At 44.3% G+C, this 26,136-nt stretch overlaps 5 non-coding genes across 5 annotated transcripts; 2 read left to right on the forward strand and 3 right to left on the reverse strand.

Moving 5' to 3' along the window:
* Positions 1-1,357: 1,357 nt before the first annotated feature.
* TRNAS-AGA (transfer RNA serine (anticodon AGA)) lies at positions 1,358-1,439 on the reverse strand. The gene has a single exon. It is a non-coding gene; the product is annotated as a tRNA-Ser (tRNA).
* A 1,754-nt stretch (positions 1,440-3,193) lies between these two features.
* On the forward strand, positions 3,194-3,275 carry TRNAS-UGA (transfer RNA serine (anticodon UGA)). Its single transcript has one exon. It is a non-coding gene; the product is annotated as a tRNA-Ser (tRNA).
* A 6,687-nt stretch (positions 3,276-9,962) lies between these two features.
* Positions 9,963-10,034, reverse strand: TRNAQ-CUG (transfer RNA glutamine (anticodon CUG)). The gene has a single exon. It is a non-coding gene; the product is annotated as a tRNA-Gln (tRNA).
* Positions 10,035-16,544: 6,510 nt separating this feature from the next.
* TRNAS-AGA (transfer RNA serine (anticodon AGA)) lies at positions 16,545-16,626 on the reverse strand. Its single transcript has one exon. It is a non-coding gene; the product is annotated as a tRNA-Ser (tRNA).
* Positions 16,627-22,584: 5,958 nt separating this feature from the next.
* TRNAR-UCU (transfer RNA arginine (anticodon UCU)) lies at positions 22,585-22,673 on the forward strand. Its single transcript is given in 2 exon segments — positions 22,585-22,621; positions 22,638-22,673. It is a non-coding gene; the product is annotated as a tRNA-Arg (tRNA).
* The last annotated feature ends 3,463 nt before the right edge of the window (positions 22,674-26,136 follow it).

The following is a 26,136-nucleotide window of genomic DNA, read 5'->3' on the forward strand; positions in this document are numbered from 1 at the left end:
ACTTAATCTCTCACAGAGAGAGGTTCCTGACACAAAACCGACAATGGTAGAGACCACGTCAGGGAATTCACAGATTCTGCTGGAGATCGCAGACACCAGGCTGAGAATCATGTGCATTTCAGAATCTCCACATGTCACACAACCTAGTTTTAACAACTAAGCTTCACCACCAGCAAACTGTAATTAAAGACAAAGTTGCTGAAGAAGTGTCATGTGTCTAATAGGTCTATGTGAGTCATCAACCTCAACTTTATGAATTACGAGGCCAAAGCACACCCATGCCTGAAGCCAAAATTCTAGTCAAACCAGTTCTCGGAATTCTCTCAACCTTTTCAGAGGACTCGTGGGTGTGAGTTCCTCAGCGCACAGGTCTGGAACACTAAAATAAGGTGCGCGTGTACACACACACACACACACACACACACACACACACACAATAAGGCACAGGTAGGTCCGTGGAGTGGAATGGAATTCTGTCCCCTTTACTTCCACCCCTTCTCAACCCTGACTCTATGGTGTCTGCTGAGAAGAAGCCCTTAATCTGTAATACTCGGCCTTTCCTTTAGAAGAAAGAGGCATGGAAGAGAGAAACAGATGCTAGGCAACATCTGGTCTCTTAAAACTTAATGAATTTTCTGGGTTCTGTGTTTCCTGTTTACTGCAATTGCCACTTAGAAGTGGCCCTTTCCACTTGGAGGTCATAGATATTCCATAAGTAACATTTTATTTAGGATGCTTTGTTGCTTCTGAAGGAGTAACAGATGTAGCAAAGAGAATAGAAAAGTTTCTTAAAGTACATAAGTTTTTAGTACCTCTCATCACCACTGTCCTGGACCCCAGGACAAGCCACCCCAGTGAGACATCTTCAACTTTATTCCACAAAGAAAAAACCTTTACCTAATTTCTTTAGCTGTGTCGTCGTTTGCTATCAATACCATGTGGATTTGTGGCTTGAGGACCGTGGCTATGAGTTGTGGTTTTCATCTGCATTTGATCCAGAAGTTGCTGGAATTTCCTTTTCTAGGTGGCAAGGACATACAGGGCTGAAGATCCCAGATAACAGGTCCGATTCCAGAAGGCAGCACTGCTGCGGCATCTCCTTTAAGAAGGGCTGCCTGGATGGCAGCAAACAGGAAAGCATCAGAAAGCCTGGGCTCTACTTTGCGGAAAGCCAGCCCTGTGGGGGCTGGGGCGGAGTTCCTTCTGGAAAAAACTACTGGAAAAAGCGCGCGGATGTGTGGCTGTTTGGGGAAACTGCAGAGTCTTTGAGCCACCCTGTAAAGAGCAAGGCTGGGCAAAGGCCACATCTCTCAGGGGTGATGAGACAAGAAGTGGCGTCCCCAAAGAGGGGAGCGGCCGTAGTCGGCAGGATTCGAACCTGCGCGGGGAGACCCCAATGGATTTCTAGTCCATCGCCTTAACCACTCGGCCACGACTACGTGTGAGCCGTCCGCCTCATTAGCATAAGTAGCCTCTTCCGAAGGTCCCATTTGCCAGCACAAAGTGCATTTGCTGTTGGTGGCTCTTACTGATGGCTGTGATTCCGGGGAGTGGCCTGCGGTTGTGACAACGAGGCCCAGTTGCCCTGCCTCCTCCTCCTGGAAGGCCGCCTTCCTCTCATGGCCCCGCTGGGAGGAGATGGAGCAGGAGACCTCCCGGGAGCCCAGCTTCTGATGAGGCCCAGGAGACCCCAGCACAGACAGGCTCTAGCGTTCGCTGGGGAATTGTGAGGGTAGCCCCGATTTGAACACCTCCAAATGAACATCGATTTTTTAAAAAAGTTTTGGGTTGGGTAAGGGGATGAGGTAACTGGGTGATGGGGATTAAGGAGGGAGGGCACATGGCGCGATGAACGCTGGGTGTTCTATGCGACTGAGGAATCACAAAACTCTACCTCGGAGACTAGTAAGATACTGAATGTTAATGAAATTAACTTAAATAAGATTCTTTGCTTAAAAAAAGAAAAAAATAAGTTTTGGGTTATCCATATAATGGAAGATCTTGTAGCAGTCTTTTAGAAAACTCACAATCATTTGATTTAAAGGATTGTCCCACCTTTTAAAACTTCCTTTTTCTTCATCCGTATGCAGGCATAAATAGGGAACAGACCCCGAATAAAGGACAATAAAGTTCAAAATAAATTTACTGGGTTAAACATTATAAACCCTTTCTGAGCCTAATGGAAGTCTATAGCAAATGCCATAGAAAACGGACTAGAATACAGTGAGGGGAACATCATCGTTACGGAACCCTAAAGGAAAACAGATGTGAAAGATCTTTAACTCTCAGAGGAGTATATCCGGCCTCAATCCTGGGGGTCACATTCCTTTTGTATGTGAGAGTCTGTCTAAATCTACGAGTTTATGCCCTGGGAACATGCTTCCATGCCTAGGATCCGGAGAGAGGTCCGTGGTTTTAGGGTTTCTGACATTTCCATAAAACGGGATGGGTCCGAGCGGCACCCTCCTTATCCCAGTCTGGTAAACCAGAGAGTCTCTGACCCCAGAATCATCTCTATAATTTGGCTCGATCTATTGCAACATTTGTGTGTTTTCATTTCCTTTTTGCGCCTCTCGGTGCTGCGCAGGGCGGAGCGCAGGGCCTGGGAGACCGAGTGCGCTCAGAGCGCCCCTTTCCCCTGCGCGGAACCACCGTGCGGCCCCTCCTGTCCCTGAGGGATCGCAGACCTCCCCGCCGGGACTTTTGAGGTCAGGACAGAAACTAGGCCCCCGCCTCCCTCTCCGCCCCAGAACGGCTTAATGGTTCTTTTGGAAGAACCAGTCGAATGCCACCGAATAGAGTCCTGATTTCCATTTTAGCCCCGAAGCCAACAAGACATTCCACGCCTCCCACAACCCTTTTTTTCCATTCCTTTCCCGCCTGCGTTTGCGAACTTGACGTTGTTCAGGGCTCCCTTTCAGTCCGGCTGGCCATCCTCAGGATCCCGAGCACGAGGTGTGACCGTGGTGGCCGCGGGTGGCCGTAGCCAGGGGACCAGCCCCCGCGCCCCGGGCACTTGACTTCCCAGTCTTCAGTCCCGGAGCCTGTAGTGGCCCCCGCGACGACCCGGCTGGCTCTTGATGTGCTGGGGGTGGGCTCCTTCGTTCTCCAGGGAGAGACCACACCTACCATGGGCGACACTCCCCGCGGCCCCCAGTGGTTCACCCCAGCTCTTTACACTGGCACCAGGCAAGTAGTCGTGGCCGAGTGGTTAAGGCGATGGACTTGAAATCCATTGGGGTCTCCCCGCGCAGGTTCGAATCCTGCCGACTACGGTTTTACCAGGAACCGAACCACGTTCCCACAATCCAGATTGTTCCCCAACGCGTATCCTCCACCTGCACCTGCCGATAAGGAGAGCGCACGCCTTACCCTGCTCGGAGACACCTTCTCAAGTGCAAGCGTCACCCTCCAGACAAGGTTCATCTGCCTCCGCTCACAGTGGAGCCTGTGAGCTGAGTGGAGCCTCAGAGCCCTGGGCTCTGAAAGCGCGCTGGCACTCCCCTGAACCACTCTCCACGCAGAGCGACATTAGGATTCATGAAAAGTAGTGACGCTAACAGGTAACTTTATGGAACACCTTGTGCCAAGAAGATAGGAGGTAAGCGGGAGCCCCATAATGGTGTATTTCCATTTAACCCATGAAGAAACAGCCCAATGCTGCCCAATGAGATGTACTGACTGAGGACCGAGGTTCTCTTGAGTTCCTTAGGAGACACTCCTAATAGTGTCAAGTTGTTTGCAGACTCAGGGGTAGATGTGTTACTACCCCAAAATAATAGATAGCAGGTCCTTTTTTTTTTCAAGCCCTTACTACACACACCACTCCAAAGACTTTATATGTGTCATTATTTGTAGACCTTTACAACAGATCTATTTTGCAGACTACAAGGTCCACAGAGCTCCAGCCATAAATGACTGAGGACTGATTTGAGAGAAAGGGAAGAGCTATTTTGGCCCCAGAGATGGAGAGAAATTGGAATAAAGCTCCATATGCTGGAAAGGAGTGAGATTTTGAAAACTCTACAAAGTCTCAATCCACATATTTGTTGGAAAGGATTAATGCTTCAGTTCTGCTGCATGGAGACCCCAGAGCTGATTCTTTTGTCCCCACTACCTACCTCCTATAGCACTTTCAGGGGATTAAAGTATTTCTGAGGACTTCACAAATGATTGGAGGAAACAAATAGTAGATTAAGAGGCTTATGAGTTCTTGTCCAGAAGGAAGAAAGATGGGAGCAAACTTACCAGTGAGGAAGGAGAGACGGCAAGAATGGGGCAGTGGGGAAAAGGCGACCACAAACAGAGGAAAACACCGGCTATTTCCTTGTAAAGTTATGTGATTTTGAAGATAAAGAAATAATTCTCCTTATTTCAAGGGGAAAAATCATACTGGAAACAGCATTCTCTAGAATAATATTCAATGGTGTGAGGAAGTGGGAAAAACACCTACAAGATACTTGGGAAACATAATGTAAGTCTAAGACCACATCCAGCTCAGATGTATTTTACGTCAAAGAAGTTGTATTTACCGCAGAAAGTATTAGGCAGCATTCAAAAGGAGTAGATTCACATAGAACTATATGGAGGAATCTAAAAAAGAATTGGGAAAATTTCAGGAGCAGAATGAGATATTTAGTAAAATATCACATGGAATATAAAATTAAATACACAAAAATATTGACATCTGCTTTGCAGAAAGAAATTCCAGTAAAAAGCTAAACATTAGATACTTTTTTATGTTAGATACTTAAAAAAAAAAAAAGATCTTATTTACTTGAGAGAGAAAGAGAGAATACGAGTGGTGGCTTGAGGGCAGAGGGAGAAGTGGACTGCCCCTAAGCAGGGAGCCCAATGACATAGGGACATGGGGGTCCATCCCAGAACCCTAAGATAATGATTCTTAACTGACTGAGCCACCCAGGCACCCTATGTTAGATAATTTTAAAGTTAACTTTGTGGGTGAAATTAGAGGGAGATCATTATGGAGGTAAAAAAAAAATCAATCAATTAAAATTATTGTTTTTACAGATACTAATTTCCATCTGGGATCGTCTAAAAATCTGATGGAACATCTTCAAAGACATAATCAAAGAATCTATATATATATCATTAGAATGACTGAAATTTCTAAGTGTCGATAGTCTAGGGATATCAATGCTTGTGAACTGATTATTGGAAACTATGGAGTTATTTTGGAAACAAATCTGGCACCATTTAATTAAGAGTAGGACAAACATACCACGTGACCCAACTTTTCTTTCTGTCTTGTGCTATATATCCCACAATTCTATGGGAAGATACTCATCTATGTAGTGGTGTTTGTACCTGTGGGATTTTTAATCAACCTCTTTGTTCTAAGACTTGGTGAGTTGATCAAACTGGGTGGATGCACCTACTGAATTACTAAACAGCGAGAAGAAGTTACAAATTAAATGTAAAAATTGTATGGGCCCCACTGGACTGCTCATATAAAATAACAAAACACATGCAAACAGAACTACATATTTCACAAGAAAACATTCAAAAGGAAGTTAAATAGTCAGGGGTGGAAGGTCAGGGGGAAGTTACATAGTAAACAGAATACTCGCTACTGGAGTTAGAAGGCATAGAACGTTCTATTGTGAAAGGGAAATATCAATCAATCAAATGAAAACAAAAAGCTGTATATGGACCAATAATGGTAACATGCTTTGAACTGGGAAACATAATTAATTCAAATGCCTGCTCTGAATTCCAAAAAACAGATTGCAGCTCTTAACATTATGTGGATCCTGTCGATGACCTCCAGCCAGGCTACCAGGAACATCCCTGTGGCTGAGCAGGCTGGGCTTGTTATCCACTGCAGTGAGCACACACACTAGAGGGGTCTATGGAGAAGGATGTTAGAACCTATTTCAGGATTCCGTTGGGTGCTTTGGGTGAGGGTCCAAAGTAGCAGGGTTCTAATGTAGATTAGAAACTGTCAGAAAGCAGGAGCAAATCTATAACTGAGTATCTCAACTGATCTTGTGTATAAGGAGGTAGACTAGAGTGAAGGTAAAGCCATGATTGGTAAGGAGTAGCAATCATTTGTTTTAGGCAGAGGGAGGTCTGGTATTTTGTGGGTGGCCACAATGCCCTTGGTTTGGCTTAGCTTAGACAAAGTTGTGACGTCACCTGTTGGTCTCACTTTGCCATGGTCTCAGAGGAACCATGTCTGATGTTGATATTCGGTGAGATTATGCCCAGTAGGAGAATAATATGGCATGGCTTAAATGCCAGACCAGCTTCTGGATGCTATAAGTTGCTTTCTTCCCCTTTCTTCCTTCCCCTATGGCAATGCTTTTCTTGTATTAAATTCTTGTTTACCTCTTAATTTCAAAATTGAAATTCAACATATTGAAGTTCTTTTGGGATAGGAATGAGGAATATTGATTTTGACCAAGGTCTTTGAACTCCATCTCACAACAGATGTGGGTAATGAAGGACATTAAAACAATCTCAAATAGGGCTTTGTGCATGGTGTGAGATGAACAGACTTTGAGAGGATCAAAGATTACTGGCATGATTAATTCTATTGAAGGACAACTCATATACCAGAAACCCCTGTACCAGGCCTGTCCCGTCACCTAGTAGGAGGGCCTATTTAGTTTGCAGACAATAAAGTGATCTATTCATAGAATGTCCTAGGAAACAGACATTACAAGGGTGTCTTTGTAGATGGCAACACTCTTGATGGGAGAGCATTACAAGACGCTGATCACACTTGAAAACTTCATCAGCAATATACAATGAGTGATGGATATCAACGGTGGGCAAACTACATCTCTACTTCCTTTGGACATGTACTCATCTACTTCATTCATGCCTTCCTCCTTCTTAAGTTAGGCTTAAGAAGGAGGCTTAAGGGCGCCTGGGTGGCTCAGTGGGTTAAGCCGCTGCCTTCAGCTCAGGTCATGATCTCAGGGTCCTGGGATCGAGTCCCGCATCCAGCTCTCTGCTCAGCGGGGAGCCTGCTTCCCCCTCTCTCTGCCTGCCTCTCTGCCTACTTGTGATCTCTCTCTGTCAGATAAATAATAAAATCTTTAAAAAAAAAAAAAAGGAGGCTTAAGTTAGGCTGGGTCTTCTCATGCTTAATCAGAAAAAACAGAAAGGAAAAGAACCTTCACAATCCTTCCTCCCCTTTTCTATAATAATCAGACTAGTCCATATGGCTATGGGTTTTAATCAAGTATAGTGGCCAGTTTTTGGTGTAGAGAAAATATCTGCTGACCATATCTTCTTTAAATGTTCTGGTCTGGGGAACGCCTGGGTGGCTCAACCAGTTAAGTAACTGCCTTCAGCTCAGTTCATGATCCCAGGGTCCTGGGATTGAGTCCTGCATTCAGCTCTTTGTTCATCAAAGGAACCTGCTGCTCCCCCCGCTTGTGCTCTCTTTCCCTCTCTGACAAATAAATAAAATCTTTTAAAAAATTAAAATAAATGTTCTGATTTTGAGTCGGGTATAATTTTCGGATAACAAAATGTGTGCAATAAAGTCAGGGTTTTACCATTGCAGAGTTGAGACATTTTCTGCATTTTTTAAACATCTTAATATAATTTTATTTTTTTATGTTCCAAGATTCATGGTTTATGCACCACACCCAGTGTCCCATGCAATATGTGCCCTCCTTCATACATTTTCTACATTTTTGTCTGTAAAAGAAAACATACACATCTTGAACTATAAAAGAGAATAAAGAAACTTCAATTTTGACCAAATGAAAAGCAATCTCTATACAGGGATGAGGAGTGGAAGAGTAGATTGCACATACTCTGAAAGTCAAAGGAGCATGATGATGTTAGAAGTTAATTGGACACTTAGGAAATCAGGGCCAGGGTCTCCAACAAGAAAGCAACAAATTCAGAACAGCTAAGACAAAACTGCACTAGCGTCCTGCTTTACAACTTAGATGAGACCACTATAGCATTCTGTCTAGCAACCTTTGCAGAGGTGAGTTCTGCAAAACATCCTGAAACCACAATGAACTCTGATACATCAGTCACTATCACAAATTGAGCAGTTAGTCTCCACATGTCAGCCCAAAAGACCATCAATCCCTGAGCACTAACTGGACAGGCAGACAGGTGCATGGTCCAAGCCCTGATTGGGACACCTTTAGCAGCCAGCCCACAGGGGACCCACACTCAGGGTGCTCAAGATAGTTCTGCAAAACAGCTTATAAAAACCCCTAGATTCAAACCCCCAAATGGCAGCCCTCTCAGGCCCCCTCCCTTTCTGGGAGCTTTGTACTACGGCTGTACTACGGCTGTACTACGGCTGTACTACGGCTCAATACACTGTCCTCCCCTCTTCATCTCCATCTGGTCTACCTCTTCATTCCTTGAAGCATAACCAAGAACAAAAATCCTGTAACGGTAAGACCCTAACCAGTATTTCCCCAGTGCAAAATAGTACAAGAGCAAATGAAAAAAGGGAACTTCTATAAATAATGTAATTAGCAAAGAAACAGGAGTTGTTACTCATTTTTTATGACAAAGAGGGATTTATTTTATTTTTTATGAACATATAACGTATTATTTGTTTCAGGGGTACAGGTCTGTGAATCATCGGGTTTACACAATTCACAGCGCTCACCACAGCACACACCATCCCCAGTGTCCATCCCCAGCCACCCAGGCCCTCCCACCCTTCTCCCCTCCAGCAACCCTCAGTTTGCTTCCTGGGATTAAGAGTCTTTTATAGTTTGTCTCCCTCCCTGGTTTCCTCTTGTTTCATTGTTCGCCACCCTTCACCTATGACCCTCTGTCTTGCTTCTCAAATTCCTCGTATCAGTGAGATCATATGATCATTGTCTTTCTCTGATTGACTGATTTCGCTTCGGATAACACCCTCTAGTTCCATCCATGTCATTGCAACTGGCAAGATTTCATTTTTGATGGCTGCATAGTATTGAATTGTATGTATGTATGTATGGATATATATATAGATATCGATATAGATATAGATATCGATCTATATATAGATATCGATATCTATATCGATATCTATATATATATCTATATCTCACATTTTCTTTATCCATTCAACTGTTGAAGGACACCTGGGCTCTTTCCATAGTTTGGCTATTGTGGACATTGCTGCTATGAACATTGGGGTGCAGGTGGTCATAGGGTCATAGGGTAGCTCTATTCTCAACTTTTCAAGGAATGTCCATACTGTTTTCCAGAGTGGCTGCACCAGCTTGCATTCCCACCAATGGTGTGGGAGGGTTCCGAGAAAGAGGGTTGTTTGGTATTCTTTTGGTGACACAATGACCAGATGAACATTGCAATGAAAATATTATTATGGATGCCCCCTAAATTTTTACTTTAAAATATCTGAAATCTATAGATATTTTAAAATGCAAGAATGCATCTCATACGCTGCTGTATGTAGAATCACCCAACTTAAGATTTCCCACATTTGGTTTGTGCGTGTGCAGGTGGAAAGTCTGTCCATATGTTATTATATATAAACTGGGCTCAGTGACTACAGGGGGCGAGGAGGGGCCAGAAATTACAGCTAGACACCACGATAGAAGAGAAAATTGCTATTCATTGTCTGTATATTCTCCAATACTATTAGAATTACTTATTTCCCATGTCGGAAGTATCTAAAACATTCATTCTAATGTGCACAGAAAATGAATGTCCTATAAGTGGATTGTTGCTTTTTATTAGAGTTGATTTTCCAGTCACAGCAGAGTGCGGGGCATTTGCTGTTTTCCTCCTGTATTTACTTTTGATGCTTCTTTTCTTTCTTGTAAAATCAACTCCATTAAGCCAGGATAAAATTTATTCCTTCTTCCTCACCTAGACGCAGACCCCTCAGGACTTGCAGAAACTCATAGGAGACACCAGGGACAAAATTGACTTTGGTCATTTAGGTGAATGGTTCTCTCCCGGGAAAGAACAAAAACGGGACCAAAATACAAGGCAGGTTCCACCGAGACTTGAACTCGGATCGCTGGATTCAGAGTCCAGAGTGCTAACCATTACACCATGGAACCCCACACCAGGTGGCTGTTGGCATAATCCCCTATGATGAGCTTCAGAGATTCTACTGAAAGCACTTACTTGAATTTATGAGTCAGAATTCTTAGTTCATGTCCACCCATGACAGTCCTTGGATAAGAACTGGGAGATTTTATTTTATTTTTAGCTTATCTTCTGCCACCTACACAAACCCATAAAGTCCCCCACTCCCAGCTCAGGCACTTAGTGGTCCTAATCCTCTCTTTCTTCCTCATTAAGAAAGAGTGAGCACTTGTTATACATAGCATTACTGGACTGAACGTCCTATATTCATTGTATGATTTAATGCTCAAACAGTGGGTGAAGATACGGTTAGTCCCTATTAAAACAGGGGAACAGGCTTGGAAATTTCCTATCTGTGATCTGCAATTCTTCCCAGTTTCAGCCATGTATTTTTTCCACGTACTATATCTAACTATCAGGTATATTGTTTCGAGGAAAACAAACTTTAATGTGTCCCTGTCTGGCACATTCATGGAGGGAAACCCTGGAGAGGGGCTGCGTTTTGAGGAAACAAAGCAGGTGCGCTGCAGAGAAAGACGGAACTGCCATGGGTCGCGGTGGGTTAAGGAGCGTGCGGGAGATGCTGTGTTTCACCATCTAGACCCCTGGTCAGATTCGCCTTCTTCACAAAGAAGGTCAGGGAAGTCTGCCAAATTGTACCCCAAATGTTCTTTACTGCTGCTTCACAGACACTTTTTCTCCCTCGAGTGCTCTGGCTAAAGAACAGGTTTCTGGGCGCAGCACTGTGTTGGCGGGACTCCCAGGGTGCAGGCTCCCTTCCCAGCGCGTCCCAGGACTGCAGGACGAGTTCTAAGGGCAGCAGTCTGTGCCCCTGCAAAGCCGCGTGGTGACTACCTACCCGCGCTGAGGACTGGGTTCCTGTGGGATCAGCAACCTGATCTCCGGGTCCCGCACCGGCTGCACTGGCCATCCAGAGGACAGCGGCCACACGAGTGTCCCCCAAGAACTGGGCGGAACCAGATCACAAAGGCGGTCCACCTCTCTTTCCAGTGGTCTCAGTGATAAAAACAAACAAACAAAACACAAGGAACTTGCAAAAAAACCAAAGTCAAACAAACACCCCAAACCAAAAAAACACAAGGAACTTGCAAAAGTCAACTCCAGGCAAGACACAAATCCCATGCAAAGCCTTTACAGGACCCAGACCTTGTTTCAGAAACTTGATTCTGCTCAACCACACAAGTGCATGTGATTTCCAATGAGGCAAGAAGTTGTTACCTTGTAACTCAAGAGAGCAAGTGCAAAAACATTGCCATAAAACATAATTTTAAAGGGACTGCAGAACCAGAGCTCGCAAAATCCCGAGCTGACCTTTCTCTCTTACTTCAGGAAATAAGTCATTATCATCTCAGGCTTGGGGATAGCCCGTTTGCCCTGAACAGTCACTTCTTGGTCTGAGGCTACATATGTATATATCTGGAAAGCAGGAATAAGGAACTGGATAACGAGGAAATTATAACTGAAACCAAAAAATGATTTAAATGGAGAAATATATATTTTAAAGTTCTTATTGTAGAAAAAAGTAATTAGGTTAGTGCCTTCTACACAATCATTTAACTAGTTTTACTGAATTTCTAGGGAAGGCTGGGTGCTATGCAAAGTCCTAGACACTGTAAAAGTAAACAAGACAAAGGCATAATCCCTGTCTTCATGGAGATAAGCATCTGCCAGGAAGGAAGCTCCCTAAACACCAACAGGAAACACAGCTCACGCAGGGATAGGTAGGACCGAGTGCTTGTAACTGGCTGTCTAATGGCATGGTAAGATGCAAAGCTAAAAAGCAAATAAAATCAGGACATGTTGACTTACACAAGAATGGATAATGCTACTCTGCAGAGAGAAAAATGGAAAATATGAGTTCAGCATATGATCCTGATTATAAAAGGGGGAGCAGTGGGATGCCTGGGTGGCTCAGGAGTTAAATACCTGCCTTCCATTCAGGTCATGATCCCAGGATCCTTGGCCAGGAGTCTGCTTCTCCCTTTGCCTCTCCCCCTGGCTTATGCTCTCTCTCAAATAAATAAATAAAATCTTTTAAAAAATGGAGTGGTTTATCTTAGACAGCAACAAGACAGCAAAATGAAAATGGGAAGAGTTGAGTTCCATAACAGACTTAGAATTAGGGCTCCAACAGCCTCCTCGCTTACTTAGTTGTACTGGCTGCTCCAGCACTGGGCTGTGAATGGGGCACACACACCAACAAGGGGACATCCAGTGAGCATAAGAGCTTGCAAATGTGCTTCCCTCTATAATATATTGGTGAGCACTCGTTATCCTGGGGGAAAGAGGTGTTCAGTCCATCTAGAGAAGCTGCTTGGACGAGTCAAAAAGAATTTGTTAGTTCTCATGACCATTGAGAGGCAAACCATTCCAAGGAATTCACAAGGAATTCACAGTGCCCCCAGACTAATGCTTCCCTGCATTTAGGTTCTTCCTTTATACCATGTAGCCTAATCGTAACCATTAAATGAAATTCCTCAAGAAAGATCAAAGATAAAGCAGCTAAGGAAACAACCTCTTTAAGTTCAGGCTGCATGACTCACTAAGCTGAACACTGCACTCGAGCCATGCTTGAAGCTGAGATTCAAGCCCAACCGGTTCTGATCTTCTGCCTCCTACCCAGTTAGACAAATCTGGGTCATGCCCTGGGGGTAGAACCAGGCTCATTTTTAAATGGAGAAAGATCTGAAATTCTGCCAACTTCTCTTCAACCTTAATCTTGAGTTTCCCAGAGAATAATTGTTTTTTAATTACATTGTCCTCATTCTTTTGGGGGAAGGAAACATGCAGAAGTGTTTCTAAGTAACAATACTTCTCTTAAGTCTCAATAGATCTGCTACAGCTTGTGTAAGAAACACATTTTTGTCTAGGGGTTTTCTTGTGATAATTGTCCAACACCTAGTAGCTCCAAATCAAAGCTGTTACATAAACCATGCTTTATCCAGAATTTCTTGTTTCTGGAAGACTAAGAAATGGAGAAAAAAATTCCAGGTAATGACAGAAGTAAAAAGATACACAGAAAAAACCACAACCATAGTGACATTTTCACACAATATACCTCTCTGAAAAACTAATAGGAAACATGAATGGAAAAATAGCCGTAAGACAAAATAATGCCATCCACAGACACACAGAGCGAACAGTGCACATACCAACTTCGGGACTCAAACCTTTTGCAGACACAGATGAAGTGATCTCAAATTTGACATTTTACTAGGCCACAAGGCAAGGCTCCAAAAACGTAACCGGGTTGGATACATGCTATTATTTCACAGCAATAAAATTATGCCAGAAATCAAAACACGAAAATGAAAATCTTTTTTTTACAAAATAAATAAATATGCTTCTAAATAATTTATGGTTCAAGGAGAGGTCGCAATTGAAATTAAGAACTGTTTTTGAAATAAATGAGAAAAATAGTACATATCAGAACTATACCCGTACTGTGCAGCTAGAAGTGTACTTAGAGGGACACCTTTATGTACAAATATATTAATAAAATAAATACCAAAGAGTAATGATCTAAACATTCATTACATGAAATTAGGAATTAACCACATTTTGTTTAGCCACCCATCCGTGGATGGACATTTGGGTTGTTTCTACTTTTTGGCTGTTGTGAATAATGCTGCTATCAACACGAATGCACAAATAAATACCTGTTTGAGGAGTGCCTGGGTGGCTCAGTTGTTGGGCATCTGCCTTTAGCTCAGGTCATGATCCTGGGGTCCTGAGATCAAACCCCGCATCAGGCTCTCCCACTCCTTGTGTTGTGTTCCTTGTCTCACTGTATTTCTGTCAAATAAATAAAATCTTAAAACCCCAAACCCCAAATATCTGTTTGAAATAATGCTTTTAATTCTTTTGGGTATATACACAGAAGTGAAATTGTTCAGTCCTATGGCAATTCGATTTTTAATTTTTTCCAGCCTCATTGAGATATAATTGACATCTAGCATTGTGTGAGTTTAAGGTATTACCACAGTAGGTTTAGTTACCATATCCTTATCACATAGTTTCAATTTTGTGTGTGTGCGTGGTCTATTCCAGAAATGCAATGTGATTTAACATTCAAAACTCAATCCATCAAAATACACCTTTTTAATGTATAACATTAATAAGTAAAAGAATAATTATGTGATAATCAAAATACGCATATAGAAAATATTTGGTAAAATACAGTTTCCAAGGGCATCTGGGTGGGTCAGTGAGTTAAGCATCCACCTCTGGCTCAGGTCATCCTGGGATCAAGCCCAGCGGGGAGCTGCTCAGCTACCATGTTTTATTCAGAATTTCTTGCTTCTGGAAGACTAAGAAATGGAGAAAAAAATTCCAGGTAGTGACGGAAGTAAGAAGAGACACAGATAAAACCACAACCATAGTGGGACATTTTCACCCAACATACTTCTCTGAAAAACTAATAGTAAAAACTAAATTTACATTTATGTAAATGGGAAAATAGCCGTAAGACAAAATCATGCCAACCACAGACACACAGAGAGAGCCTGTTTCTCCTTCTCTTCCCTGCTTGTGCTCTGTTTCTCTCTCTCTCAAATAAATAAATAAATGAAATTTTCTATTCATATTTTTAACTTAAAAAGACTTCTGTTTTCTAGGTATTTACCCAAAGGATACAAAAATAGTGATTCCAAGGGGGCACATGCACACCAATGTTTACAGCAGCAATGTCTACAATAGCCAACTAGGGAAAGAGCCCAGATGTACACTGAGGGATGCATGGCTAAAGATTAAGTATAGGCATATAATGAAATATTACTCAGCTATCAAAAAGAACAAAATCTTGCCATTTACAACACCGTGGATGGAACTGGAGGGTATTATGCTAAGTGAAATACGTCAGTCAGAGAAAGACAAATACCATATAATCTCATTCCTTTGTGGGATTCAAGAAACAAAACCGATGACATAGGGGAAGGGAAGGAAAAATAAGAGGAAAACAGAGAGGGAGACAAACCATAAGAGACTCTTAACTCTAGGAAACAAACATGGTTGCTGGTGGGGGGGCGGGGGAGATGGGGTAACTGGGGATGGGCCCTAAAGAGGACATGAAAAATAATGAGAACCGGGTGTTATACACAATTGATGAATCACTGGACTAATAAAATGCTACATGTTAATTTAATTGAATTTAAATAAAAAATTAAAACAGAAAAACTTGTTTTTAATAGTTACAGATTCATAGCAAGTTGCAAAAATAGTGCAGAGGGGTTTCATGTACCCTTCACGCACTTCCCCGGTGGGTTACTTCTTACATAACCAGAGCACAATATCAAAAGCAGGAAATTAATGTTGGCTCTGTGTTCGTGTATAATTCTATCTCAAGTGAAAGAAGCTAATCCCCAAAGGTCACCTACTATGCAGGTTCATGTAACCAGTAACAGAACATCACGGCAGCAGTCTCCCACCGCCTCCCCTTAGGGTCATGCCCACACCCTCTGCCCACCATCCCTAAATGCCTGGCAACTGCTCATTTGTTCCAATCTCTATAATTGTGTCATTCTGATAAGCTCATGTAATTAGAATATACAGTATGTGACCCACGAGATTGACTTCCTCCTCTCAGCATTAGTGCCCTTGATGTGCTTCCAAACTGCTGATTCATCCTCAGTGTCCTCTTTCATGCTGACTAGAGCTCCCGAAGACATGCTGCTGTCTGTGTCCTCACTCACCTGCTGAAGGACATTTGGGCTGTGTTCAGTCTGGGCTATCACAAGTAAGGCTGCTATGAACGATCATATCCAGGCTTTTGCATACGCATAAGTTTGCATTTTGCTGGAAATGAAGAGTGCAGCCCATGAATCATACAGTATTTTCATGTTTTATTTTGTAAGAGATGGCCAAACTATTTTCCAGAAAGGCTGTGCCATTTTCCATTCCCACCCATAGAACGATTGTATTCCATTTCAAGAACAGTTTCAAAAAAGGTCAGACTGTAGGGACGGGAAACATAGGTGGCCACCAGCAGTTGCTCGTGGGGTTGGGAAGTGGCTATGAAGGGTAACTCAGGTTTAGGACTGACAAAACTGTTCTTGTCCTGATTAAGGCAGGCGGTTATACAAAAATATGCATCTTCTTTCAAAAAGTTAATTTTACTGTACTATTATCTTCTAAATTAAAATAAAAATAGCTTTCATTTTGTGGCAGAAATACCCTCTACAATTTATCTGAGGGACATTTTCACCAAATTGTCCGTTTTGGAAATAGCTTCCTTAGAGCGGGGTTTTGGGGAGAGAAAACAGACAGAGACATCCTTAAATTCTGCACAACGCTGGGCGCAGCTCTACTCCTTCTTGAGAGCAGGATTGTACTCACTCCGTTTTTTTCTGGGAAACACAGGGAGACCCCAGACACAAGCCCCTCCCCCTATACCGCTGTGACAGGATCAGGTTGCGGGGAGACCTAAAGGGGTCCTCTCCTCGAGACAAACTGGGTAAAAGTGACGTAGTCGGCAGGATTCGAACCTGCGCGGGGAAACCCCAATGGATTTCTAGTCCATCGCCTTAACCACTCGGCCACGACTACTGGCGCACACTGGGCTTCCCAGAAGTACAGAAGGAAATGTAGGCGAGTTAGCGGCAAGATTCTGGGGCGGACAAAAGTGTGTTCAGTGAGACGGACAAAGACCCGCTGATTCAACGAAGCCCTGGGGAGGAAGTCGAACGCCCCCGGTGGCCCCCGACGTTTAGGAGCAAGAGGACGAGGCTGCTCCCTACAAGCATCTTCGTTTCCAATGAAGTTGAAGTCGATTCATAAACTACCGCCTGCTTCCCTTGCGGGGAACCTGGGAGAGTGTTGGTGCTGGAGTCTCCGAAACTGGGAGCAAATTTCCTCGGCCCGGAGGGGCGGGGGGCGGGGTCAGGGTAAGCACAGTTTTAGACCTGGAAGGGAGCAACCTTCTTCCAGAACTCGAAGGCCGGGTGCTCTGGATGACACTCGGAGAGAGATAGTTGCAGGGAAGGAGGGAAGGAGATACTGTCGCTGATTTGTGTCCCCGGTGCGGGGAGAGCGACAATTTGCTGAGAACCGCTCTGGGTCCCCTCCCTTCTTCGTGTCCCCAGGCTCCAAAGCTCACACCCCGAATATTCATCTCATTGCATTTGGAAAAGTGCTTGCCAAACACCAACGCGTTTTCGCTTTCCATATGGGTTAGAAGAAACCTGTAGGTAGAGATGGTCCAGAAGTTTCATTTCCCCTGAGTTCTTAGCTGCTTCCTGAAAAAATGGATTACCTGGTTTGGGTTTGTTTTGTTTTTGTCAATGCAAGAGCCCATTTTCCTTCAATTGTCACCAACACAGCACGTTTCCTGTTCTCCTTTTTAACGTTTGTAACTCAGCTTCCTTTGGCAGAATTTCCAGAGGCTCTACGGGATCCGGAACCACTCAGAGCAAAATGGTTGAGTGTGGATGCTGGAGAACATTTCATGCCCAGCAAAGTGTCAACGGGCAAGAGGTGAGAGCTGATGGATATGATGTCTCTTGAGGAAATAGAGGTAACTGCTTGGATTTGTTACATTATATTTAGCCAGAAGTAACAAAGTGTCCTTTAAATAGAGCTCTATTCAATTCAGACATCACTGGGAATGGGGAGGGAGGGGCTAGATCTCATTAAAGATAAAGTATTTTCCTTTTATTTAGGTAGGGAAAAGATAAATCACACCATCACTTATGAAGAGAAGGAATGTGTTTATGGAAAGTAAGGATGTCTCACTGGGAATCTTTGGAAAATTCCCCACTCTTTGCTTTAAAAATTGTTTTAAATCTTTATTTTCTGCCTCTCTCCATTGGAATATTGGGGGCAGACATTTGTCTTGAGCCTTCCTAAAACATTTTTTTAAGTTGTAACTTTTTGATATTAACATAATAACCGCATAAGAGTTCTTCATCAAAGTATGCATGCAAAATAATTCTTAAGGTCTAATTAAATGTCAGGAGGTTAGAGACGCAGAGAAGACTCCAGGAATTCTGCAAACCTCTAACTGGCATCCACTAGTCAGGAAACAAACTCAAGAGCCATGTATTTGTGAAGGGTACTGAGAAAGACAGTTGATCAGCAAGGGCTATTGAGGAACACTCAACATCAAAGTCCTGGTGTCCACAAGTGGAGAATTCATTTTTCTTGTGCCGAATGAAATAGATGTTTCTCCTTCATGACTAGAAGAATCTTGGGTAATGAGGACTGTCTCATACTGGGATGAAGGGGGGTGGAAAAAACAACCCACACTCCTACCTCCTGGAAGCTAGCAATTCCAGCACTTGGGTGTATCTTTTTTTTCTCTCCTCCCCCTTGCCCCCGTATTTTGAGTGCAAAAAAAGTGGGGGGTGGTTGAAGTCACACAAAACATAAATTGTGCCAATATCTTCCAGACAAAAACCATCAGGAATACAGAAGAGGTTGATGGGTGCATCTTAGTAAGAGGGTTTAATCTTGTGTTAGGTGATTTGGGGGGTTTAAAGAATCAGGGCTTCTCTGGACCGGATGCTGTATGGAAGGGGGGAGCCATTCTAGGATTGGATAGCTTAATAAATCCTATCCTGAAGGAAAGAAGACCAGAGCAGTGCTAAAACTAGGATTGGTCAAGAAGCTGTCATCCCTCATATTGGACAAGAAGAGGAGACGCTGGGTCATTTTTGTGGCTTGACAATACTGGTGTCTCTGGGTCTGTTCTGTGTGTGTTTCACGTTTGTGTTTGTGTTCAGACAGGATAGCAGTGTGATCTTATTTCCATCTTAATCCATAGATGGTCACTTGAAGGGCCTGGCCTGACATCTGGGGTCTGTGAAATTGCTTATGTTAAACAAAAGAACATCAAGGTCTTGCTGAGAACACCAGGTCAGCCCCCATGTGGCGGAAGCTGCTTTTCTCTGTCTCAATTTTGTATTTTACTAATTTAATTGCGTGTTATATCACCAACACTTTTTTTCCCTAGGCACTTCTCAAGTGTCATTTTAGTGGCTTTCTAATGTTCCCATACTCAGGTGAAGTCGGAATCAAGCAAATAGTTCCCCCTGCTGGACTTCTATGTTATTTGTGCTCTGCTCTTCTTACCCTTTTTTAAATACTGTAACTGCTTTGTGCACAAAACGCTTTTCTGTAGTTAGGATTAATTCCGTAAGACAGTGTTTTGCAAAATGAATTACCGATTTGACTGTTTTCAAGCTCCATATGAGCTGTGTGTGAGGTGCAAAGGTTGCAGGAACAAAGAACTTCTTGTGAGAATGTGAAGAAGGAAATATTATTCCTGTTCCCACGAGGAAGGCGGTGACATTTAATTGCAAACGAGAGAGTTTTGCGGACAACGGCTTGAGGAAACGTTTCCCTTGTAAACTGAACATTTGACGGATCTCTTTGTGTTCCCTTAGAGGGGCTTGTGTTTTCAGCCCTTCGGAGGAAGCCGGCTCGGCACGGCACCCGTCCTCCCGCTCGGAAGCGCGGGCTCGCTAAGCCCAGAAGCAACCCTATTTACAAAACGGCTCAACTTTGCCTGGTACTTAACCGTTTCTACTTGTCCTTTCCGCTACGTGAGAGACAGAAGGTCGCTAGGTCCGGCTCTGGAAAATTCGTTCTCTGGGATGTCCTTGGGGCGCGGGGCGGGGGGCCCGAGGTCGGGGCGGAGCAACCCCGTTGAACGCCAGCTAACGAGTCCCAGCTGCGAATGCCCCGGTGGAAGGAACGCCGGTGAGCGCCCTTCAGGCCGGCTCCTCTCCCACCAGCTTTTGCAAGTCAGGGGCTGCCCGAGGCGCCGCTGGGTTCCAGCCCGCCTTTCTGGGGTTCCCTGGACTTAGAGCTGAACGCACATGTCCTCGCAGATCAGTGCCTGGAGAATGGACTAAGGTCAAGGAAGCTCGAAGCTCACCATCCTCATTCGGCTCTGGATTTACTAGGGGTTCGTTCTTGAATCCAAGAACCCTTGGAAAAGCCATGAAATTCTTTCTTGCAAAACTAAATGTGTGCAGACGCTCCACACACCAGCCACCTGTCACACTCACTAGTATCTCACGTTAGCCCACGTGGACCGCGGCTCGCCCACCCCACCCTTTCATCAAGAGTTAACATTCTGGGGGAGCGAGAATGGCGGGGGTGGGGCTGTGCTCAGTCGCTTAAGCATCCAGCTCTTGATTTTGGCTCATGATCTCGGGGTTTTGAGGTCATGATCTCAGGATTGGGGGATTAAGCTCGCATGGAGCTCACTCGGCAAGGAGCCTGCTTAAGAGTCTTTCTCTCCGTCTCCTCCTCCCCACCACTAGTGAGTGAACATTCGGTGGGAGGGGCCTGTAGGGTGGTTAAAGGATTAGAAATTCTCTGGGGTTTGCCTGCAGAGGTCCCAGCCCTGCTGACTTGTTGCTAAGGGGCAAGCCAAGGAGACATTTAGTTTAATCAAAGATGTTTATTTAGAGAGAAGAATCAATTATTTAGGAAAGTTAATACATGATCTGCTGTCAGGAAGGTCTTCGAATAAAGGTGTAGCAAATAAAGGTGTACCATCCATATGACCAATGGCATCAGCCCTTCGAGAAGCTCAGATTGGAGAGGGTGGACACTGATTGCTGATAATGTCTACAAGAACAGAGGTGCCCATAAAGTGTGTGTATACCAAGGGTGGGGGGGACAAACTTCACTCTTAAAGATGTCCATCGTCATTCAGTCAGTTGTCATAGCAGTCGGGAAACAGCAACCCAATTTTCTGAGCCACCAAAAAAGAATATCCTTTCCTGTGAACGAGGATGACTAGGGATGTGGTGCTGGTCCAGACCCAGGACCCTCCTCAGTGTGAAACGTGTTATCAGCGACACAGAGGTGGGCCAACAGGCACAATTTAGAGCCTCAGGAACCGGAAGAGAGGGGATTGTTGGAAAAAAAGCAAACTATGCTTTCCCACAAGTCTATGGTCTGAGAGATCTGGGTTCTCAGGAAACCAAAGCAGTTAATCCAGTTAGTTGGACAGCACAGTCTAGAAGATGTGGGGACAGAGAGTCACAGCAGTGTGGATAAACAAATGCTACAGCAAACTTTGGATTCACATGCTCTGTACTAGAAAAGTCTACACAGTATTTTGAGAATGTGGCTGCATCGTTAGAGTAGCCCACGATGGAGAAATGGTCCCGAGGACTGTAGAATAAAAATGTTTATGTATCATCTCTGCATCAAATTCTTTATTGGAAAACATGTTCTCAGATGAGTTTTTAATATTAGTGAGAGAAGAGGGAATAAGGAACAGAGGAAGATTTCATTCCAAGGACACTAATTCGGGGGTTTGTTACAGATACAGTAACAAGTGCTTGAAATAATTAACTACTCTATAGTCTAAGGCATCTTATTTTTTGCTAAGGACCCCTTTCAAGTGAACTTTTTAAAATTGCAGACATAAACTAATGAGAAATACGTTTTACCACTGTCGGCCCCAAACGACTTCCTTTCCCTTGAAAGCTTTCCGAATCCTCCGAAAACAATATGTGGGCGTAATTATCTCAGTAAAGTAGTTTATAGTATCCTTAGTTATTTCTGTGGATTGCGATCTGATCTGCCCCTCTGACTTGTGCTTTGTGAGGATCTCAGACACCTCGTCGGAAGGAAGGAAGGAAAGAAAGGAGGGAGGGAGGGAGGAAGACTTCCATCTGGAAAGCGGATACGTGGGCGTAGACGTGACATCCAGGAAATAGGACAAAGCCGCGCTCGCCTCTGGCCCCGGGGCTCTGGGGCTTCGAGAACTTCTCAGCCAGCTCAGGCTTCGGCTCCGGTAAACATGTGTCCTTTCTGCACTGCAGGTTTGCAAGCCGTGGGCAGATCCAGGACTCTGCGTCCTAGGGAGTCCCTCCTCAGTGACCGCCCCTGCCACCTGGCCCTCTCTGTCCACAGGACCTCGACCGATGGCCGCTGAAGGAGCCGGGTGGCTGGAGCGCACGGTCCCACAGAAGAGAGGTCGCAAAGAAAACGCCCGAGCTGGGAAACCTGGAATATTTCCAAAGATGCTTGGACGCATCCAAAAATCCGTGGGTCGCAGAGTCGTCGTTTGCTCTGAGCAAAGCACACAAGGAAGCCCCCTTTCCAAAAACAACACGGGTGGGAACGGGAAGGGCCTCCCTTCCGCGAGGGAGAACCCCGCACAGAGCCGGAGTGGAGGGAGGGGGACCCGGCGACCTGTTAGGAACATCTTCCAAGGCCGCTTACTGGGAGCTCCCCCAGATTCCATTTTCGCGAAGCCCACGGCCCCCAGCGTGTCGGTGCATTGGCCGGATGCAATGAGATATGGTTTTTGATCCTTGATCAAACTCTTCCTTATCTTGCAGAGACAAATGACAATGGTCGCTGGAAGGATCAGAAACTCCCTGCGTCGGGTATTGTGTGTCCCTTGCATTGCCTTGTTTCTGTGCTTCTTGAACTTTAGCGGTGACTGCAGCAGAGTGTTTCCAGAAATGTATTATAGTGAGAGCCAAATAAATAATCAACGACCTTAGGGCTCCGGCGCTAACGCTGCAATCCACAGGCTCTGTGGCGCAATGGATAGCGCATTGGACTTCTAGCGTTGATAGAAAGAGATTCAAAGGTTGCGGGTTCGAGTCCCGCCAGAGTCACAAGCATTTTGTCATCGAGTGGATTCCCTCCCAAACATTTCTCGGTTCCTGTAAGATCTGGACGTTTTGCCCACAGTCAGCTTTCTCACTTCAGTGTATTTCGGCTTCATAAACAATTCCACCTGTGTCTTGGTGGGGGGGGCGGGGCGGTCAATGACCAAATAGAGGGAGAGAAGTGGACGCGCCCAGCGAAGGTGAAGTGTGGAAATAAATACTAGTACTTATTTCTTCGTCATGAGAAACAATTTCCAGCTCGCTATTTTCCTGGTCTTGGCTGGAGGCCCGCAGTCAGGCGTTCCACACGGTGCAGCGGCCACTGGAAACCCCATGGTGCAGCGGCCACTGGAAACCCCCAAGGTCTTCCCGCACGTGCTGCTCAGCCCAAGTCTGCTCAGACCCTCCCCGCTCCGCCCTGCAAGCGCTCACGGGTGGTGCAGAGGTTTGCTCCGCAAACTTAACTAAAGTTTAATTTGTTTTTAAATGAATGGTGGATGAGATCAGTAAAGATTATTCCCACTTAAAGAACACCACTTCCTTAATTCTGTCCGCTGGTGCCTAGTTTCAAGTATCCTTTCAGAAATTCTGTATGTATAGATGCGTTCCCCATGAGGGAAAGAAACAGAAGGACGACAGACCCAGTGTATTTCCAGCAGCGCCTGCATCTGGCACCGTTCCCTAAAGGGAGAATTGCTTGACCTTTGCATGTGGAGCATGGGTTTATGAATGTTTCAATAAAGCCTTCTTCTTAAACCCTATCACGTGGTATGGTGGGTTTTCTCCTCCTGGACTGGTACCACAATCTGGCAATGATGCACCCCTTCCCTGTGATCCGCTAGTGTAATGACTAACCTTCTGTAGAATATCGCCCACTACACACTCCTCCTACTCCTCCTACCATGCACATCCCATGTCTAGCAGGTCAGGCAAAGGGACCCCTATTTATTCCTGCATAGATTTCTCAGGAAATTACAATGTCTCACTATAGCTGCAATGCCACTTTTGTCTAATACTAAATTTACACACGTGTGCATGATTTCTGAACTCTCTATGCCCTTGCATGTTTTGTTTACACCTGCACCAATGCATGTTCTTCTTTAGGTGAGTTTTCTAGTAAGGCTTGACACCTAGTATGATAAATACAACTATCTTTTTCTTCTTCGAAATTCTCCTGACTGGTGCAATCCCAGACTCACCTTTTCTGATTATCTTCCCTCCAGGATCACAATCCTGCACTGCCTGTTTCCTAAACTCTGTTTTCTAATGGTTATTTCATACCCTTTTTTTCTGGTTTTCTAATTTTTGTATAGCCAGAGGACAACTCTCCTAGCTGTTAATCCTTGATGGGTGGAAGTAGAAATTTCATTAATAAAAATAAGGGACCACAGATTATTTTCAACATTCCATAGTACTTTTGTTATATTTTTAGATTATCTGATCAATCCATGGGTCTGTTTAAGTACACTCTTAATCAAATGATTGTTGACTTTTTATCTACATATTCTATTACCTGTATTTTTCTTCATAGGGAACCATTTTAATGTATTAAGTGTCTACATTTTTGTTATATTAAAACATGACATGCTTTCTTACAGAATATGTCATAGTATTTCGTGCACATCCTTTTTATATTACAGAAATTATACTTTGTATACATAGCTTTCTACTTCTTTTTCCATAACCGTCATTATCTTATCTTATTTATATGTCATTTAAATGCTGATCATTACCAACGCATCTACCATAATTTATCTTTTTTATTGCTTCCAAGAAGGGGCCCTCTTAGCTCCTGACACTACAGGTAACTCTGCCCAAACACCCTCATACACATCCCTTTATGGATTTGGACATACCCCGGGGAGGCACAGAGGTTAGAGAACCTGTTATGCCTGTATTTTGATTGCGCTGATTGGTGCCAGATTGCTATCTCGGACGGATCCAGCCTTTTCAACAAAACTGAGTAGCCACAAAAACCTATCTGCGGCATTAATACTGCCTCACAGTCTAAGTTGTAAAGTGATGCCCCATCGAGTTTGAATCTCTTGTATAATCATTGACTCTGAGCTCTTCCTGGTTCCAAGGTTGTTAATTCTTTCCTGTAAACTGTTAACCTTGACTGCCTGCTCTCTAATTGCATCTGCTGTTTTTAATTGAAGGTTTACAGGCCATTCTATGCATGGATACCTTATCAGTCTCAAATAATTGCCCTGTGATTTAGTGATAGCATTTTTTATTTTCAGACCTGATAAGAGTACCAAAGGCTACTTTGCTCATGTTCAACTGCTAACATCAAAATAAGACAACTTCTTAGTTGTGACAGAAACTAGACCCAAAGCCACTGCCTAGATGCACAGCTGGAAATTCATCTTCCTTTCTTTCTTTCACAGAAAGAGAGAGGAAATCCACCTTTCTGTCATCATGTCTCTCTGTGTTTCCTTACCATCTCTATTACCTTTTTAATGCAAGAACATTGGCCCTTTGAACTTATAAATTACTACAGAAGATCTGTCCAGAAGGTCCCCAGCTCAGTGCTGCGCACTTGCTGAGAACTGCCTTCCTCTGAAAGGCCCCTGACAGGCAGCTCTCCGCTTGACAAATGGGGAGAGTCCTTCCAGGGTTCATGTGTGAAAGAGTGGAGGAAATAATGCAGGGGATGGGAAAAACTCTTTCCTCAAGTTGCTTTTCAGTCCAATTTCCCTGACCTTACTGGAATGAAATCCAATTTTGACCAGTCTAGGTTAATGTGTGTAGATAAACTCCATTCCACAAACCACCATGGAGCAAACATGGCCACCTTCTTGGCTTTGCCAAGCAGTTAGACCGACAAAAGAAGGCTTGGGGTTTCTCTGTAGGACGAGTACCTTGACTCTTTAGATGGTAGCAGGTGAAGGAGAATCAGAAAGCCAGATATCAGGGAGAATTGGGACTTAAATTATCCTTGGAAACCTGTGGGGGTAGAAGTCGATTCTCACTCTCCAGGTTGGAAGCTGTCACCCTCAGCCCTCCATTATGTACACAGAGCTGCTACTGGACTCCGGACTTCTGGCTCAGAGCTTTTAAGCAGTTGCAGATGGGTCGGTGGCTAGACAGGGCAAGCTGGTGCTCACAAGAATGCCCTCACAAGGTGGACATGGAAGCGCCCTGCACATCGGGTCTAAAGATACGCAGCCACAGAGCCGACAGCCGACAGCCGTAAGAAACCTGCTCTGTCACACAGAGAGAAAAAATGGCTTGGCTTCGTTTGGGGGAGTTGGTCCCATTAATGCCACAGTTCTGGGCCCTAACTTTATACACCACTTCCGTGCACACTGTTGAAAGCTGAAATTATGAGGAAAAGTGAGGATGGCCAGAAGGGGTTGGTGATACTTCCCTGCAGGAGAGGGTGAGGTAAGTGCATGGGAGCCCACTCCCATGCAGTGGGATGGCCTGGCTTCTGCACTAGGATAGCAACACATAGTCCGCTCTT

Source organism: Mustela lutreola, chromosome 6 (assembly GCF_030435805.1).
Source record: "Mustela lutreola isolate mMusLut2 chromosome 6, mMusLut2.pri, whole genome shotgun sequence".
Taxonomy (NCBI): Eukaryota; Metazoa; Chordata; class Mammalia; order Carnivora; family Mustelidae; genus Mustela; species Mustela lutreola.